General features: G+C 40.8%; 1 protein-coding gene across 4 annotated transcripts in view; it reads right to left on the minus strand.

The window, feature by feature from the left end:
• Positions 1–16,294, minus strand: part of RGS7 (regulator of G protein signaling 7) — a 503,370-nt gene that overhangs the window by 95,879 nt on the left and 391,197 nt on the right. Inside the window, exon 1 of one of the 4 annotated variants that reach the window (XM_044267015.1) lies at positions 281–288. The exons of the other annotated variants lie outside the window; for them this stretch is intronic. The gene's annotated coding sequence lies outside the window, so the exon portion shown is untranslated. Of the gene's footprint in view, positions 1–280; positions 289–16,294 lie in introns of those variants that run through there. 4 annotated transcript variants of the gene reach the window in all.

A 16,294-nucleotide genomic window follows, 5' to 3' on the forward strand; every position in this document is an offset into this window, starting at 1 on the left:
TCTGAGAATGTAACCCAAGGAAATAGCATGAAATGCAGAGATGTCAGCCTTCATGATGCAGAAGAGAGGAACACAGTGGGGCAAGGGATTCATGTGTACTTGTTCAAGGAAATGTTGTGTCGCCATTAAAAATGATGCATACAGATTGTTTTACTTTGAAGCTGAAGGAGTTTAATTTTTAAAATCCTATCCCTCATTATAAAAGTTCAGACGATTCAGAAAAAAATAAATATTAAAGAAAAAAATCATTCTAATCTCACTTCTGTCATATTTGGCCCACAGTCTGGGTTTTCCCCTTCTAAATACATCTACAAACACACACACGAGAATCTGTATTTATGTCAAAACTTTATGTGCATGTGTTTATTTAAAACGGTACTACCTATGCTATCTTATGAGCTTTATCCTTTAACATTGCATTTGGCTAACTTCATATCAGTAAGTGTTATTCTGTGACATCCTGAAAAACTATTTCATGATAATCCATTCATTATTGATTTAAATGAGTGCTTACTGTTAGACACTTGGATTACAGTCTTCGTCCTGCAATTATTTACTAGTACTTCTGCAAACACATATGTATGGCTGTACGTTTATTTTTCAGGTATTTGACAATTTCCAAAAGTGTCATTGCCCAGTGAGGGGCTGTGCACCTTTCAAGTCCTCTGACCTGTGTAACCAGATTCCACAGAGTTAAGCATGAGTGTGCCTTGCTTAAGCTCTGGAGAGTACATTTTCAGCAAAGCAATCAGGGTTATTCTGTTACGACTGAAATCAGATTTCATTATATTCAAACTGCCCATTTTTCAACTACTTCCTATCTCAGCTCATTTCCGGTAAAGGCCAAAGGCCTTGTTTGCCCAGGTCATTGTCCTTGGACCTTGCTTCCCAACTGCTCTCAAACGGTGGCCACATCCCCTTCAGACCCATGCTCTCAGCCACACCTCCCATCCCACCCCTACCCCCACGGCCCCCTTCCCACTATCCTCCCTCTACACAACCTTCTACCTCCTAACATACCACTCCCGTTTCCGTTTATGTAGGCAGCTGATGAGCTCACTTTCTCCCCCTGCCACCTCACTGGAACGTCAGCTCCATGAGGCCAGACATTTTTGCTTGTGTTGTTTGCCCATGTGTCCCCTTGCCTAGAACATACTTGGACACAGAAGATGCTGAGGATGTATTTGTCGAATAAAGACCAGACTAAATGTTTCCTGATGACTTGAGAATCTTTTTTCTTCTGCAAATTAGATATTCATGATTGCTAATTTTTCCTCTTTGAGGATTTGGCTTTTTCTTATTACACTGAAAGCCTATTTATACATTAGAGTTAGACACTGATATCAGGTATAAGTACATGCAGGAAATACACTTTCCCATGTTTTTGAGGAGAAGTTTAATAAATGATATAGGCAATATTGAGCACACTTCAACAAACACTGATTTAGTTTTAAATTATATGTTATTTAAATTATATACTTATATATACATATAGCATTCACAGGACATTTTCTGCAACCTGCTCTTCTTGCTCAACATGACATTACTAAGATCCACCCAGGCATTTTTCTATAGCTTAATTGTTAAGATTATTCTATCACAGCTCAGATTTAAAAAAAAACAAAACAAACAAACAAAAAAACCCAGAGCTATTACCCATGTGGCCACACTTCTTATTTCTGGGTTCCCTCGGCATTGCTCACTCATTTTGGACTGAGGCCACTACATGGGTGAAGCTGACCGAGAGAATCCAGGCTCTGCTGTTGTATGCCGTCGTCATAACGGTCCGGCAGGGACACTGAATTGCTTCCCCTGTGCCTCCCCTTTACCCTTAGGCTTGTTCCCGGAATGTCTGAGAGCCTAAGTTGCTTTATGAAAACTGGGTCAGAGACAAAACATCAGACAAGGCATAAGACTCTCTCTCTGAGTGCTGTGTTTAAGCCTAAGAAACCTTAATCCAAGATGGGGCAAGCCTTCCTAAGACTTACTCTTATCTCTAGCCCACATGGGTCAATGAATCATTCATGGCGATGGTCAGGACTTCATCCAATTCTGTAAAGCTGCCCTAATTTCTTGAGAAGAAAAATTGTAAGTCTGACATCACCATCTTCCTTTCATTTGGCTAAATTCTACTGATTCCAGAATACATCTTTTAAGTAAGTGTTATGTGGTACCACGCTCCAATTTCTACACTGCCCTAATAATTCTTTCTATCCTAGTTTTGCTTTCTTTTCTTCTTAATCCACGAAGGGGCATGGGAGCAATTTTGGAAAATTTCCAGGAAGTATGGTGTGCAAGTTAGTTCTTGCTTCTTACATCCATCCCAATGGATGGATGCAGAATATGTTTTGTGATTTTATCTATGCTGAAGGAACATACCCTTAAGACCTCAATGATTTTTGGATTTTTAATAACAAAAAACTTAAAAACATTATCCTTAATTTCACTCTAAAGGAATGGGATCTTCTTTCCTTTCTTATCTTCTTCAAGAACATAATTTCCAAACTAATTCTTTGAAGGTATTTTAAATTTAATGTTAATACAGTCCTATAAAATCTAATACTCATTTAATGACTCAACCACTAGAAATGCATTTGTAGGAATGGCAGTTAAGGAATAACAGTACTTTAAGGAATTTTATTTTTTTTCAATTTATAACTCAACAGCAACTCCAACATTAATTAACTGAAAGAGAAATTAAATCTTAACAGAAAATTAACTGGAGAACATATGATAAAAATAATTTTAAAATTATTCAATTTTCTGATGTTTTTAGATTTTGTTTATTTGGGACAGGGTGTGTGCATGAAAGAGAGCACAAGTCAGGGAAGTAGGGGTAAGGGCAGAGGGAGAAGCAGACTCCCCACTGAGCAGGGAACCTGACAAGAGGCTCCCTCCCAGGACCCTGGGAATCACAACCTGAGCTGAAGGTAGACGCTTAACGCACTGAACCACCCAGGAGCCTCAAATTTTCTGATATATGTTAACAAAGATCACATTACTATAAGTAGTAAGAGGAACTCCCTATTGTATAAGATCAAATACCTTGACTAAAGAAGATTAATCAAGATAAGAGAGATCTACTATGCTAACTGAATGCCTGGACCACGAAAATCTTCAAATACCTGCCTTGAAGGTCTAGTCTCGAGAAGAATTCCTTTGGGATACCAGTGGAATAACAGCCCACCAACTGTGAGTATGAAAAGAATTACAGCTGTGGACTTCTGTCTCCTAAAGGAAAAGGAAGTGTCCTCTGATCATTCCCCCATGCAGGTGGCTGCATATGAATGTGCTTACACTATTACCTTATCCAGAGCCTTAAAGCTACTATCCCAGAAAAAAAGGTATTGTTATGTTTATTGAATTGGCAGTAATAGTGAAATCCTGAGAGCCTAAATCCTCTTCCAGAGCCATACAAAAAATAACTAGGCAAGTCGGAGGGTTCTTGGGTTTGTGATCACACAGCAGAGACTCATCACACGTAAGATATAAAGGCAGCAGCGATGGGAGCCCCACATTAGCTCTCAGAGAGGGCTGAGAAGGATGTTTCCTACTTGCATTCATTTTTCTTAATTTCTGAGAATGTTGCCCCTAAATGCAAGAACCATTACTGTCGCTGTGAACCTTATTTGAATCCCGTTCTCTGTGCATTCAACCACAAATTATATCACAGACTGCATGCTCCAAACACTTAAGCTGCGAGACAAACGAAACAGAGCTGTTTAATTTATCTTTCTTTGTAAATAGATCAATGGCTCCTAAAAGGTTTGATTGCTTTTCTAAGGCTCATGAGTTTTGGGCAATTTGTAATTCCTTACGTTGCTGTAGATATTTAATTCTCCCCAAATTTACTTTCTTTCTCTCTCTTAAAAATTAGAGCTAATCATCATTATTTGCTGATCCCGTCTCTGCAAATTTGCCTACTTGCTAAAATTTATTTGTAGCTCCCCAATCAACACTGGTGGTGTTTTTATGATCATCCACAGGCTTTCAGAGTGGTAAAGCTAGAGTTGCCCGATACACACTTTCTCAGTTGAGGTGGACCGAGGCAATGCTCTACCTTCCTGTTCCAGCTAATTCTATAAACGTGTTGTCTCTTTGATGGTCTATTCAGTGCCACATTTTTTTTTTTGCATTTTTGTGTTTTTTCTTGGTGTTTTTGGTATCTAAAATGAGAGCCAGGAATACTGCCACAGGGCTGTCTAGTGTTTCTAGAGGCAAGAAGACTGTAATGTGCTTTTCGGAGATGATATGTATGTTGGATAAGCTCTGTTTGTGAATGACTCCGGATGCTGCTGGTGGTTAAGGTCAATGTTTATGAATCAAAAAATATATGAGCTAAGGTGTCTGTTGAAAGAAACACACATCCAACAAAAGTGTAGGTATTGATCAGTTGGAAAAAATGTTGTGACCAGAAACTTGCAGAAACTGAACACCGTACTTCCCGTAGGAGCAATGGCTCAGCACTCCCTAATTATGTATTTGTGGCAACTTTATAGAACATACATGCCTCAAAGAATACGAATCAACTGCATGTATCTGTGACTTATTCCCTTAGTTGGAGAGTAATGAATAAAACAGATCTGTGATAACAAAGATACCTACAAAACTTTCCGAAGTTCTGCTGGTGATCTCAGTAGTTAGTACCTGACTTCTCATTCTTTCTTATGCGGCACTATTACCTCTGTTGTTTATAGCATTTAGTAGGGTTTTAAACCAATAATAAAGCTATTTTTTAACAAAGCATAATAAGAAATACCATAACTTAACTTTCATGCTATTTCTGAACCACTGTTGTAATAAAAATATTAGCTTTCATGTAAATTTCCCATAATACTAGGTCAAGGTTTCTTAATTTCTCCTTCTTTTATTTAAATTTATCAAATGAAGCAGTAAGTTCACATTTTCCAAGAGTACATCAATAAATTACCCAGTAGGAGTTTAACCAAGCGAGCCACCCAGGCACCTGAGAAGAACTAACATCTTGACAATATTACGTCTTCTTCTCCATGAACATGGACTATCTCTCCATTTTAAACAAACAAACAAACAAACAAATAAATAATCCAGTAGGAATATGAAACCTAACAGATAATGCCAAAGTGCTGTGGGACTTACCAAACAGTGAGTAATCTATATTCACCGAATTGAGGTCAAAATAGTCATGAACAATAATTTTGGATATCTGAACTCAGATCCTCCCCCACTCCCTTTCCTTGGTTTGTTAGAGAAAAGGAAAAGAGATAAAGGCAGTGTGTTAGAAAATAATATTACAACCTATAAAAGGATGAGACTGACATCAGAGATTATTGGCAAAGTCACTCAGGACATGAGACTCATACTATGCCTACTGCCTAATCCCCTAATCATCATCTGTGAAAGACAGATTCACAGATATTCTAGGAGAGGCCATGGGGTATAGGAGAAAGAGCAATGGTCCTTGAGTTTTCAGATTTGGGATTCTGGCTGCCCTCACTAACTGTGACTTTGGAAAAGTCACCTAACCTTTCCGAGGCTCCAACTGCTCAACTGTGTAATGAGTATAGAAATACTTGGTGCCTCTATTCCACAGGGCTGAGGTTAGGATTGTAGGAAACGGATACACTGGAGAGTCCTGTGTTAACTCCAAAGGGAAAGTAATGTAGGGAATTACTAGTGATAATGTCCTTTATGTCCACCGGAGAAGTTTCTACTTTAAAGAAAATTACAGGGTGCCTGGGTGTCTCAGTTGGTTGATCGACTGCCTTTGGCTCAGGTCATGATCCTGGAGTCCCGGGATCGAGTCCTGCATTGGGCTCCCTGCTCTGCAGGGAACCTGCTTCTCCCCCTGACCCTCCCCCGTCCTCATGCTCTCTCTCTCTCTCTCTCAAATAAATAAATAAATAAAATCTTGGGAAAAAAGAAAAAGAAAATTACAGAGTGCTTTTACAAGTGAAATTTTCTTTTAAAAACCTTGCCGGGGATGGATTTTTATATTAAGTCATTTTTTGTTTGTTTGTTTTTTCCAAATGGGACACTGCAGAGAGGGCCACTGAATTTTTTTAGTATCTCACTTGTGAAGTGTCTCTTTCTGCAGTACTGCCATGAATTAGCACTGCCAAGAATTTTAAATAATGAACAGGAGGTACGTACGTCTTATTATACCTGGAACACACCATCCAGTGACCTTGAAATTTTTTCCAAATTTTATGTTAATGTATAGTTCAATTTTAAACATATGATTAGTTTTTTTCATAATAGGCAACTTGATGCCATTAAATTATTTTTAATTTTTTTAAAGATTTTATTTATTTATTTCACAGAGAGAGATCACAAATAGGCTGAGAGGCAGGCAGAGCGAGAGGGGGAAGCAGGCTCCCCGCTGAGCAGAGAGCCCGATGCGGGGCTGGATCCCAGGACCCTGAGATCATGACCCAAGCCGAAGGCAGAGGCTTTAACCCACTGAGCCACCCAGGTGACCCTATATTTTTCATTTTTAATCTCATTCTTCACTCTACTTTCTCATTCTTTTCCTATTGTATCTTATCCTCTCAACACTGAAACTCCATATACAACTGAGTAAGTGGTCAATATTTTCTGTTAATAGCTGCACTAGATTTCTGGGCCAGCAGGGGAATAAAAAGATAGAAAACTATTTTTAAAAATTCATTTATTTATTCAATTCTACAAACATTTACTAGATGCCTGCTATGCCAGGCTCTGATCTAAGTGGTGGGGGTACAGCTGTGAACAAAACAAACAGACAAGGGCCCTATTCTCAATGAGCTTACATTCCAGAGAAATTCAAAAGGACGAATGCTTGGAGAGGGCAAGGGAGACAGCTTCCAACTGCCAAAGACAGGGTGATGGGGGTCAGAAGCCTAAAGCTGTTTTCACTGTAATACTGTCCTCTACCTGCAGGGGGCCACATGGCACCAACAGCTCAGCCTCTGCTGGTAAACTGGAAGGGTACTGGTTTTATAAAGATTTTGACTCTTAGGATGAGAGGGGTCTGTGTGGAGTAATTACAGAGGCTCCAAAGTATCTTTGGTTCCTGGAGAAGAACAAAATATCTGCTGTTATGGGGAGTAAAAGGAAAAGTGGGACAGATGTGTAAGGATACTGGATGCCTTGTTCCTTCATTCAGCAAACGCTCACGGAGCACGTGTGGTGTGCCAGGCTTCTTCTGAGCCCTGAGGACACAGTGGATGATCCCAGGGGACCCTCACTGCCCTTAGCTTACAGTAAACTGGTCTAGACTGTGATGGACAATGGACAGTACTATAATAATGAGACAACAATGCCTGATGATTTACTGAATGCTTTCCATGTACCAGGAGCTATGCAAGTATTTTATGTAAGTTTTGGTGTCCAAGTGCCGCGACCGCAGCAACAAGCAGGTGTTACTAATTTTACTCCTTTGCAGATGAGACACTGAAGGCAGGGCGAGTCTAAGAAATTCTTGGTTGAGAATCAAGAAATGGGCAGAAGACATGATCAGACATTTCTGCAAAGAAGACATCCAGATGGCCAACAGACACATGAAAAAGTGCTCCACGTCACTCGGCATCAGGGAAATACAAATCAAAACCACAATGAGATACCACCTCACACCCGTCAGAATGGCTAAAATTAACAAGTCAGGAAATGACAGATGCTGGTGAGGATGCAGAGAAAGGGGAACCCTCCTACACTGTTGGTGGGAATGCAAGCTGGTGCAATCACTCTGGAAAACAGCATGGAGGTTCCTCAAAGTGTTGAAAATAGAGCTACCCTACGACCCAGCAATTGCACTACTGGGTATTACCCTAAAGATACAAATGTAGTGATCCGAAGGGGCACGTGCGCCCGAATGTTTAGAGCAGCAATGTCCACAATAGCCAAACTATGGAAAGAACCTAGATGTCCATCAACAGATGAATGGATAAAGAAGATGTGGTATATATACACAATGGAATACTATGCAGCCATCAAAAGAAATAAAATCTTGCCATTTGCGACGACATGGATGGAACTAGAGCGTATCATGCTTAGCAAAATAAGTCAATCGGAGAAAGACAACTATCATATGATCTCCCTGATATGAGGAAGTGGAGATGCAACATGGGGGGTTAAGGAGGTAGGAGAAGAATAAATGAAACAAGATGGGATTGGGAGGGAGATAAACCATAAGTGACTCTTAATCTCACAAAACAAACTCAGGGTTGCTGGGGGGAGGGGGGTTGGGAGAAGGGGGTTGGGTTATGGACGTTGGGGAGGGTATGTGCTATGGTGAGTGCTGTGAAGTGTGTAAACCTGGCGATTCACAGACCTGTACCCGTGGGGATAAAAATATATTATATGTTTATAAAAAATAAAAAAAAAATCTAATTCTTGGTTGAGGCCAGAGTCAAAGTCAAGCGGTAGACACTAAAGCAACTGGTTAATTAACCAGCTGTGACAAGCTGTGACAGATACTGGGCGAAGCGGAGGGTGTGCGGATGGGGCTGATACTTTAGATTGAAGGGATCACAAAGGACTCTCTGAAGTGATAACTTTCGAGCTGCGACCTAAATTGGGAAAATGAACCAGCTCCAGAAAGTTCTGGGGGTACAGTGCACCCATCACAGTCCAGCAAGGGGACTCTGGGCAGGACATGAGCAGGGTGCCCTCAAAGTAGAGGGTCGGAGCCTGGACAGGGTGGGAGGCAGTGAGGGTGGCTGCCGTCTGGGCTGGGGAGGCAGGAATCTTTGGCCAGGGCTGAGGTGTGGATTGTAGTGTAATGGGAACTACGGAACTGAGGGTTGTAAGAGAGAGAAATGGCAATGATGTGCTTGCCACGCACGATTTAAGTTGGTCAAGCTCACATAAGGCAAAGGGATAGTAAATGAGAGAGTGGACAGCTTAATAATAATAATAATATAATAGAAGAGCATAACTTCCAACTTAAGGATGGTTGAAATACATTATTTTTTTGTTAGAAAATAACACACCTGTTTCCTGTTACTTATCTACATAGACAGCAATCTGATATGACTTATATAGTGATTTTGGAACTCGAACCCAGAACGTCTCTACAGGACAGAGAATCTCAAAATGGCCCTGGGTGGGTTCCGTGGCGATCCCTCCCGGCATGCACTGGAGGTTGACGGCCGCTTAGAAAAGCAGCCAGTAGGGGAGGAAAAGCTGATTCTTAAAGGCGGCATGGCTAACCTATTTGCAATTCCTGCTCCAAGTTTCCTTCCAACTCTTATTTCTTCACTCTTATTTGCCAAAAGAAAAACTGGTTTGAGAACCCCAGTCCCCCTGCCTGCCGCCCCTGCACTCCCCTCCTCACTGCTGCATCCAGTAGCCTTAATAAAATGAAACCATCTGCTTCCCGACAGACAGACCTACAATGACCTTTGAGGTTGTTTCTCTTCTTTTTAGGAGAAGATAATGATGATAGTGATAAAAGCCTGAAAATAATAAAGATAACGGAGATGGAAATACTAACAGTAAAGGTCACACTTACACTGTGCCAGGCGCCATTTCAATCCTTCATAAATTAGCCAAGTAATCCTTCAAGCAACCTTATCGGGTGGGGTGCTATCGTTAAATGAGCAGAGAGAGCTAACTCTTCCAAGTACATACACGCTACTCAGCAGCTGAACTGGAATGGGGACCCAGCTATCTGGAAATAACCACTCTGTTTGGAGAAATAGTACAGGCTCTGAGTCAAGGGTGGACCCTAAAACGTAAGGTAACTTGGGGAACAAGTTCTCCATCTCCCAGTTGAAATAAAGAGGCCTAGGGTGTCCAGGACAGTACAAGGTAAGAACAGAAGAGCAGCCTGGTCAAGGCAGATCAGGATCAGGACGTGACAGAGCTTCGCGAAACATCTGTTTCATTAACTTCTATAAAGTGAATTTTGCCCTTTGATTTTACCTGTTTATTACATTTCTTTCCTTTCCTTTGGAACCTGTAATAGGCTCCTTCCCTGGAACTTCCCCAGGGGCGTTCTGATGAAAGCATATTAGCAAAAGTGATCTGTGACGAGAGCCACACTTGAGGTCTGCAAATGGTAAATTATTCTAATTAAGGTTAAAAAAAAATGAAGTGAGCCAGGCTGCTCCACAGATGCAAGAAGAACACACCACAGGCACAAGTCAGGGCTCGGGCAGGTGAACACATGAGACGTCATTCTCAAAATCAGGAAGCGAGGCCTGCTCCTAGGCAGGTGACAAAGTGTTCTCTCCTTTCGGAGTCAGATTCCTGACAAATGGGAATTTTAAAGGTTTTATTTATTTTTTGACAAAGATCACAAGTAGGCAGAGAGGCAGGCAGAGAGAGGTGGGGAAGCAGGCTCCCCGCTGAGCAGAGAGCCCGATGCGGGGCTCGATCCCAGGACCCTGAGATCATGACCGGACCAGAAGGGAGAGGCTTTAACCCACTGAGCCACCCAGGCGCCCCTGGGAATTTTAATATATTTTTTTCCTGACTTCATAAGATGGTTGTGAAAAAAGAAGGCAATGATCAATGTAAAGGCCTTTTGAAAACTTTTGAAAAGTGTCTAGGTCACTTCTATGTATCTCCCTTTCATCTCCTTTGTGTCTGACAATACCGGTATGAGCTACAAAACATAGGTTTATTAAATATATATTAAATATTATTATTTATAATAGTATATGTATTGTATATAATATATAAACACTAAATATATTAAATATATATGTATGTATTTTATTAGACAGAAACACAAAGCTCAGAATGGAAAAGTTCAGCTAACGTTCTCAGAGCTAGCAAAGGCAAGAAGCAGGGCTCAGCTCAAGGCTTTAGGACAAGAAGCTCCTAGAGTACCCCTGAGACTTAGCAAGAATGGGGGAGTCTTATCATCGAGCAAGGTGCCGGCCGGAGTGGTGGTAGTTTGTGGTAAAAATCTACCACACTGCTTCCTTATTTAGTATTCACATACACTTATTAGATCAGAGTATGTATAATGTATCCTATAATTCTATGTAAATGGTTCCTAACTGTATCTTGTGCTTCTCTCATACACTTGGCTTCTATTCTCTTCTGAGGTTTTCATAATGATTATACGTCCGTTTAGAATATGAAATCAAAACCAAGTATTTTAAATTGCCTTCATCATCTGACACATTTGGATAGACTTACGACATCTTCCAATTTTGTCCCTTCAAATCTCTCCTGATGTTCTAGGAGAAGGGCTATTTTATGCCCATCTAACTGTAATTTCAAGCCTCATAGGACAAGCACAGAGGTCCTCATCGAAATTCAGAGATGGTCATTTCGAATGCTGCTGTTCAAAATTTTTGTTAAAATTGTTGCTGTTAAAAAAAAATTGTTGCTGTTAATAATTTTACATTGTTTTCTTACTACCAACGTGAGCATAGATAGTTGGCGTCTTTAAAGCTAAATATAATGCTTTGGACCACAGTGTAAATCCCAGAACTCTTCATTCCTTCAATCACTCTCTCACTGAATTAAATGTTTACTGAACACCTACTGAAATTCTGCATATTGTTCTAGGCACAGGGGATACACAGTGAAAGATTTTGTCCTTGAACCTTCAAGGGACTCAAAATCCAGGGCAAAAAACAGCTGCCTGGCCCATACGGCTGGACTGACCTCCCATGTGGGTGGAGGGGAGGACAGTATGTTTGCTGCATCTTAAAGGAGCAGTTGTGTTAATCTAGCCATGAACTTCACCTGACTCAGTTTTTCTTGATTTTCTTCTCCTTTGCACTATGGGAATAAATATATTATGACAGTTGTACATAAAGAAATCCTTAAGGGGGGTCGTGTGGGTGGTTCAGTGGGTTAAGCCTCTGCCTTTGGCTCAGGTCATGATGCCAGGGTCCTGGGATCGAGCCCCACATCGGGCTCTCTGCTCCGAGGAGAGCCTGCTTCCTCCTCTCTCTCTGCTTGCCTCTTTACCTACTTGTTATCTCTGTCAAATAAATAAATAAAATCTTAAAAAAAAAAAAAAAAGAAATCCTTAAGAAAAAAAAAATCTGCTTCTAAGTAAAGCAACAGATGGATTTTTACATACAGGAGCTCAATAGAACTCAATTTCCTTTCTTTTCCCTTGTTTATTTAGTTTATGTTAAAATCTTACATATTTCTTCCATAATGGAACTTGAAATAAAAAATTTAACTATGCTTTCCTGGGTGTTATTTTGGAGTAAGTCTTAGTATCCTTTTATCTGAAATTTCTCACGCCCAGCCCTGCTCCAAAGCTGCCCTCCATTAAAGTGTAGACTTTACAGGCTTTTGCTCATGCACTCACCTCAGGGGTGGGGGGAAAAAAAGCGCATTATTTTTAATTTGACTCTAAAATTTTTAACATAAATTTAAATATTCATGAATCATATAATTCCAAAATGTAGATATCCACACTTAAAAATATAACTGTTAAACCACTCTGCTAAATGTATCCAGTGGGCTCTAAATGTATCCAGAAAATACACGGACAGGCTCTTCTGAGAGAGAAATTTGGATTATTCTTTCTTCTTCTTGAAGTCATGTGTTAACTACACTATCCTTATAGAACTGATCACCTGTTAGTCTTCTATACAACAACATATTTATAAATTAGTAGAAATTTTAAAATTTCCTGTGATCATAAGGCTTCTATGAAAAATTTTTCCGATTCCATTTGTCTTTATAAATATTATTAATCTATAATTTATGAAAATAATATAAATATATTGCAAAATTTTCCAAATATTACTTTTAAAAAGTGAAACTTTATTGCAAAATGTTTCTTAATATAAAAGCTTTTTCTTAATAGGAGAATTTTCATGACCTTAGAAAGATTATATTAAAAAAAGGAGGAAACATAGTCCCTTGAATCTGTGGTTCCTTGGAAACCTTGAGAAGTCTGTGAATACCTCCAGAGGAAAATGTAGCCCTGTGTTATTTTATTTATTTATTTTTTAAAATTTTATTTGTTTATTTATTTGACAGAGATCACAAGTAGGCAGAGAGGCAGGCAGAGAGAGAGAGAGGATGAGGCAGGCTCCCTGCTGAGCAGAGAGCCCGATGCAGGACTCAATCCCAGGACCCTGAGATTCTGACCTGAGCCAAAGGCAGAGGTTTTAACCCACTGAGCCACCTAGGCATCCCAGCCCTGTGCTATTTTAAAATTCCCATTGTGATTTTCTTCCCTGAGAATAAACAAACTGAGGGTTTTGAAGGGGTAGGGGGTGGGAGGTTGGGGAACCAGGTGGTGGGTATTGGAGAGGGCACGGATTGCATGGAGCACTGGGTGTGGTGCAAAAACAATGAATACTGTTATGCTGAAAATTAAAAAAGAAAAAAAAAGAAAGAATATCATTTTGAAGAGTGATTTTAAGTTGTCAAACATGAGCTGAGTTTTTCACAACTGATACAGTATTGCTGTCCACCATTTTAATTCCACTTTGGTTTAAACTCCAAAGTTCATTATTTTTAAAAAAGCCATGTCGATTTTGATTTATCAGTTTCTTATAATTGGTTCTTGCATCTCATTCTTTCCTTTTTGGTCTAATTTCCAAGATATAAACATAAGTCATTCCTTCTTTTTGGAAGAGGGGAGTCAGAGTGGAGAAGAGATCAGAATGCACTGAATTTTTGTTAGCAAATAATACATGAAGTAGAGGTGAGCAGTGCGTAAGCTTCTCCCCAAAAAGACAGAGCCTGGTAATGATATAACGCTCTGACAGTCCTTAAAGGCATGTTTTGTTTTGTTTTTTAAATTTTATTTATTTGACAGAGAGAGACACAGTAAGCAAGGGAACACAAGCAGGGGCAGTGGGAGAGGGAGAAGCAGGCGTCCTGCCGAGCAGGGAGCCCGACATGGGGCTTGATTCCAAGACCCCGACATGGGGCTCGATCCCAGGACCCTGGGATCATGACCTGAGTCGGAAGATGCTTAACGACTGCGCCACCCGGGCGCCCCTTAAAGCATGTTTTGCTGCATTTTCTGCGTGGTCCACGTGTAACAGCTCCTCTTTACTGCACAGATATACGTCCACGAGGGAGGAGTGAGTGCAAAACAAACCTACTTTCTTCTGTAGTTTTGGAGTAAGTCTAAGAATTGAGGGTAACTTGAGTATTTTTATTGACTAACGTTTGTCACCTGTAGTTTTCCAAAAGGATAACATTTGTTTCCTGTATGTCTTACTTCTCTAAATTTCAGTTGCTCTCCAATTGCCCAGAAAGATGAAGCAGTAGAAATCTAAGTGTTAGAAAATCTGCTTTAAAGGAGGATATTCTTTCTTTTAAAGAAAATCTGCTTTAAAGGAGGATAAGGTAAATTGTTCTTTCCTTAGGGGTTGGGCAAAGATGGTTTAGAAAATTTATGTGTATTGCCTAACATAGCACCTTGGTCCACAGTCAACCATCCCAGGTGACATATGATATTAGCCTTAGACTGTAGAAAAATAATAAAGGAATAAAGGCAGAGGGATATAAACCTATTTTTTAAAACACTGAATGAAATACAATTCAGATTCTTTCTAATTTTGGAGCATAAGTCATATTATTTAAAATGCTTCATGCATTGTTAAATACGCAAATCACCACAAATGATCCTAAAACATTGCCGTGCACCTCCTATTAAAGATCACCAGTAGCTAATACTTTTCCAACTCAGAGGGCAGAAAAATTAAAGACCACGAGGTGCTAAGATGATCCGTATCACTATGGTTAGGAACCTTGGAACTCAGAATGCACACCTGAAAATCAATTTCAAAGTTTCCAAGGAAACCAATGAAGCTATTTCAAGACGAGATGAATGTGATTTGCAAATCAAAATCCACTTAAGACTGGTGTCACGGCATTATGTCTTCATTGGTGCTTGCCACATTGTTTAAGAAAGCCAGGAAAAAAACAATCTCCTACTCACGAACCCAGCAGTACCTGAGACAGCAGCCTTGGTTTTCTCCTGTCTGCTTTGTTGACAGATTTCCAATATAATGGAGAATTTGCAAAAGAGGCCTTCATTATGGACTAAGATTTTGTAAAACCGTAAAAAAAAAAAAAAGAGAGAGAGAGAGATTAAGGGCATCAAAAAGCCCAGAAATCTGTGGGGATGCAAAAAAACATGGGAAGAATGAAAACCACCGACTGTACACCCACTGATAACTGATGCTCTACCAGGCGTAAAAGGAGATTTGACTTTGAGATCGCATTTTACCGATGAGGAAACTGAAATTTAGAAAAGTGAAGTCACGGACACGAGGCCACAGCTACTAAGTGCTGAGTGAGGATATGAAGTGGCGCGTCTGATTCCAGAGCTCTGGGTCTTTGGGGGCTCCTGGAGAAAGAATGGCAAGTCAAAGGCAATGCGTTTAGGGTCTCCGAGGACATTTCAAGGCCTGAGCTGATGCGTGTACTAACTAACACGGGTCAGAGGACGCTCATGCTGGAGGGGACAGCTCCCTTTTGGACCCTGCCCAGTCCCTCTCCTGGACCGCCAGCTGACGTGGATCAGAGACTGTCTCTCACCCGCCTTCATTCCTGCCACGGCAAGAGCCCAGTGCCTTGCACACCACCAAGTGCTCAGCGAATACGGACTGGATTGCACTGACAGAACGGACCGTGTTGGGGGTGAGATAAAATTAACTGGTGAGAGGGGCGCCTGGGTGGCTCAGTGGGTTAAGCCTCTGCCTTAGGCTCAGGTCATGATCCCAGGGTCCTGGGATCGAGCCCCGCATCAGGCTCTCTGCCTGAGATCTCTCTCTCCCTGCCTCTCTGCCTACTTGTGACCTCTGTCAAATAAATAAATAAAATCTTAAAAAAACACCAAAAAACAAAAAACAAAACCTAACTGGTGAGAATGCAAGCTGGAGCTTTGAGCCTTCCACTTTGTATTTCCCATGTCCGTCGGACGCCTGCACGGCGCTGCTGCGTACTGTGTGACACAGACTTCAGCAGGGAAGACCTGTGTGTCTGTGTTCACTACAGTGAGTGGCTCGAGGCATAGACATGCTCCTCGGCGATCAGGATTTCCAAGCCAGTGTCTACACAGTTTGCTCCATTTGTGTTGGTCATTTTGGAAAGAGGTCGTGGAACTCTTCCCTTTGACACGTCCTTGTGTTTCTGTGTGTCCGTGATTTGGACAAGACTTAACCTCCAATTACCCAGCAATTGCTAAGTAGTATCTGGCGATTTCCTTCCCAGAATTTACTCCTGACACGTTTCACTATCGGGATTTCATCGGGTGGTTTGAACAGAGGACTGGACTAGCCACGCAGGCAGAGGACTTCTCGGTCTTCCCCGTAAACTAAGCAGATGCTGTGGAGTCTGAGAAAATTAAGGCCATCCCACCTTAATGTGGGAAACAGGGGGA

Source organism: Neovison vison, chromosome 10 (assembly GCF_020171115.1).
Source record: "Neovison vison isolate M4711 chromosome 10, ASM_NN_V1, whole genome shotgun sequence".
Lineage (NCBI taxonomy): Eukaryota > Metazoa > Chordata > Mammalia > Carnivora > Mustelidae > Neogale > Neogale vison.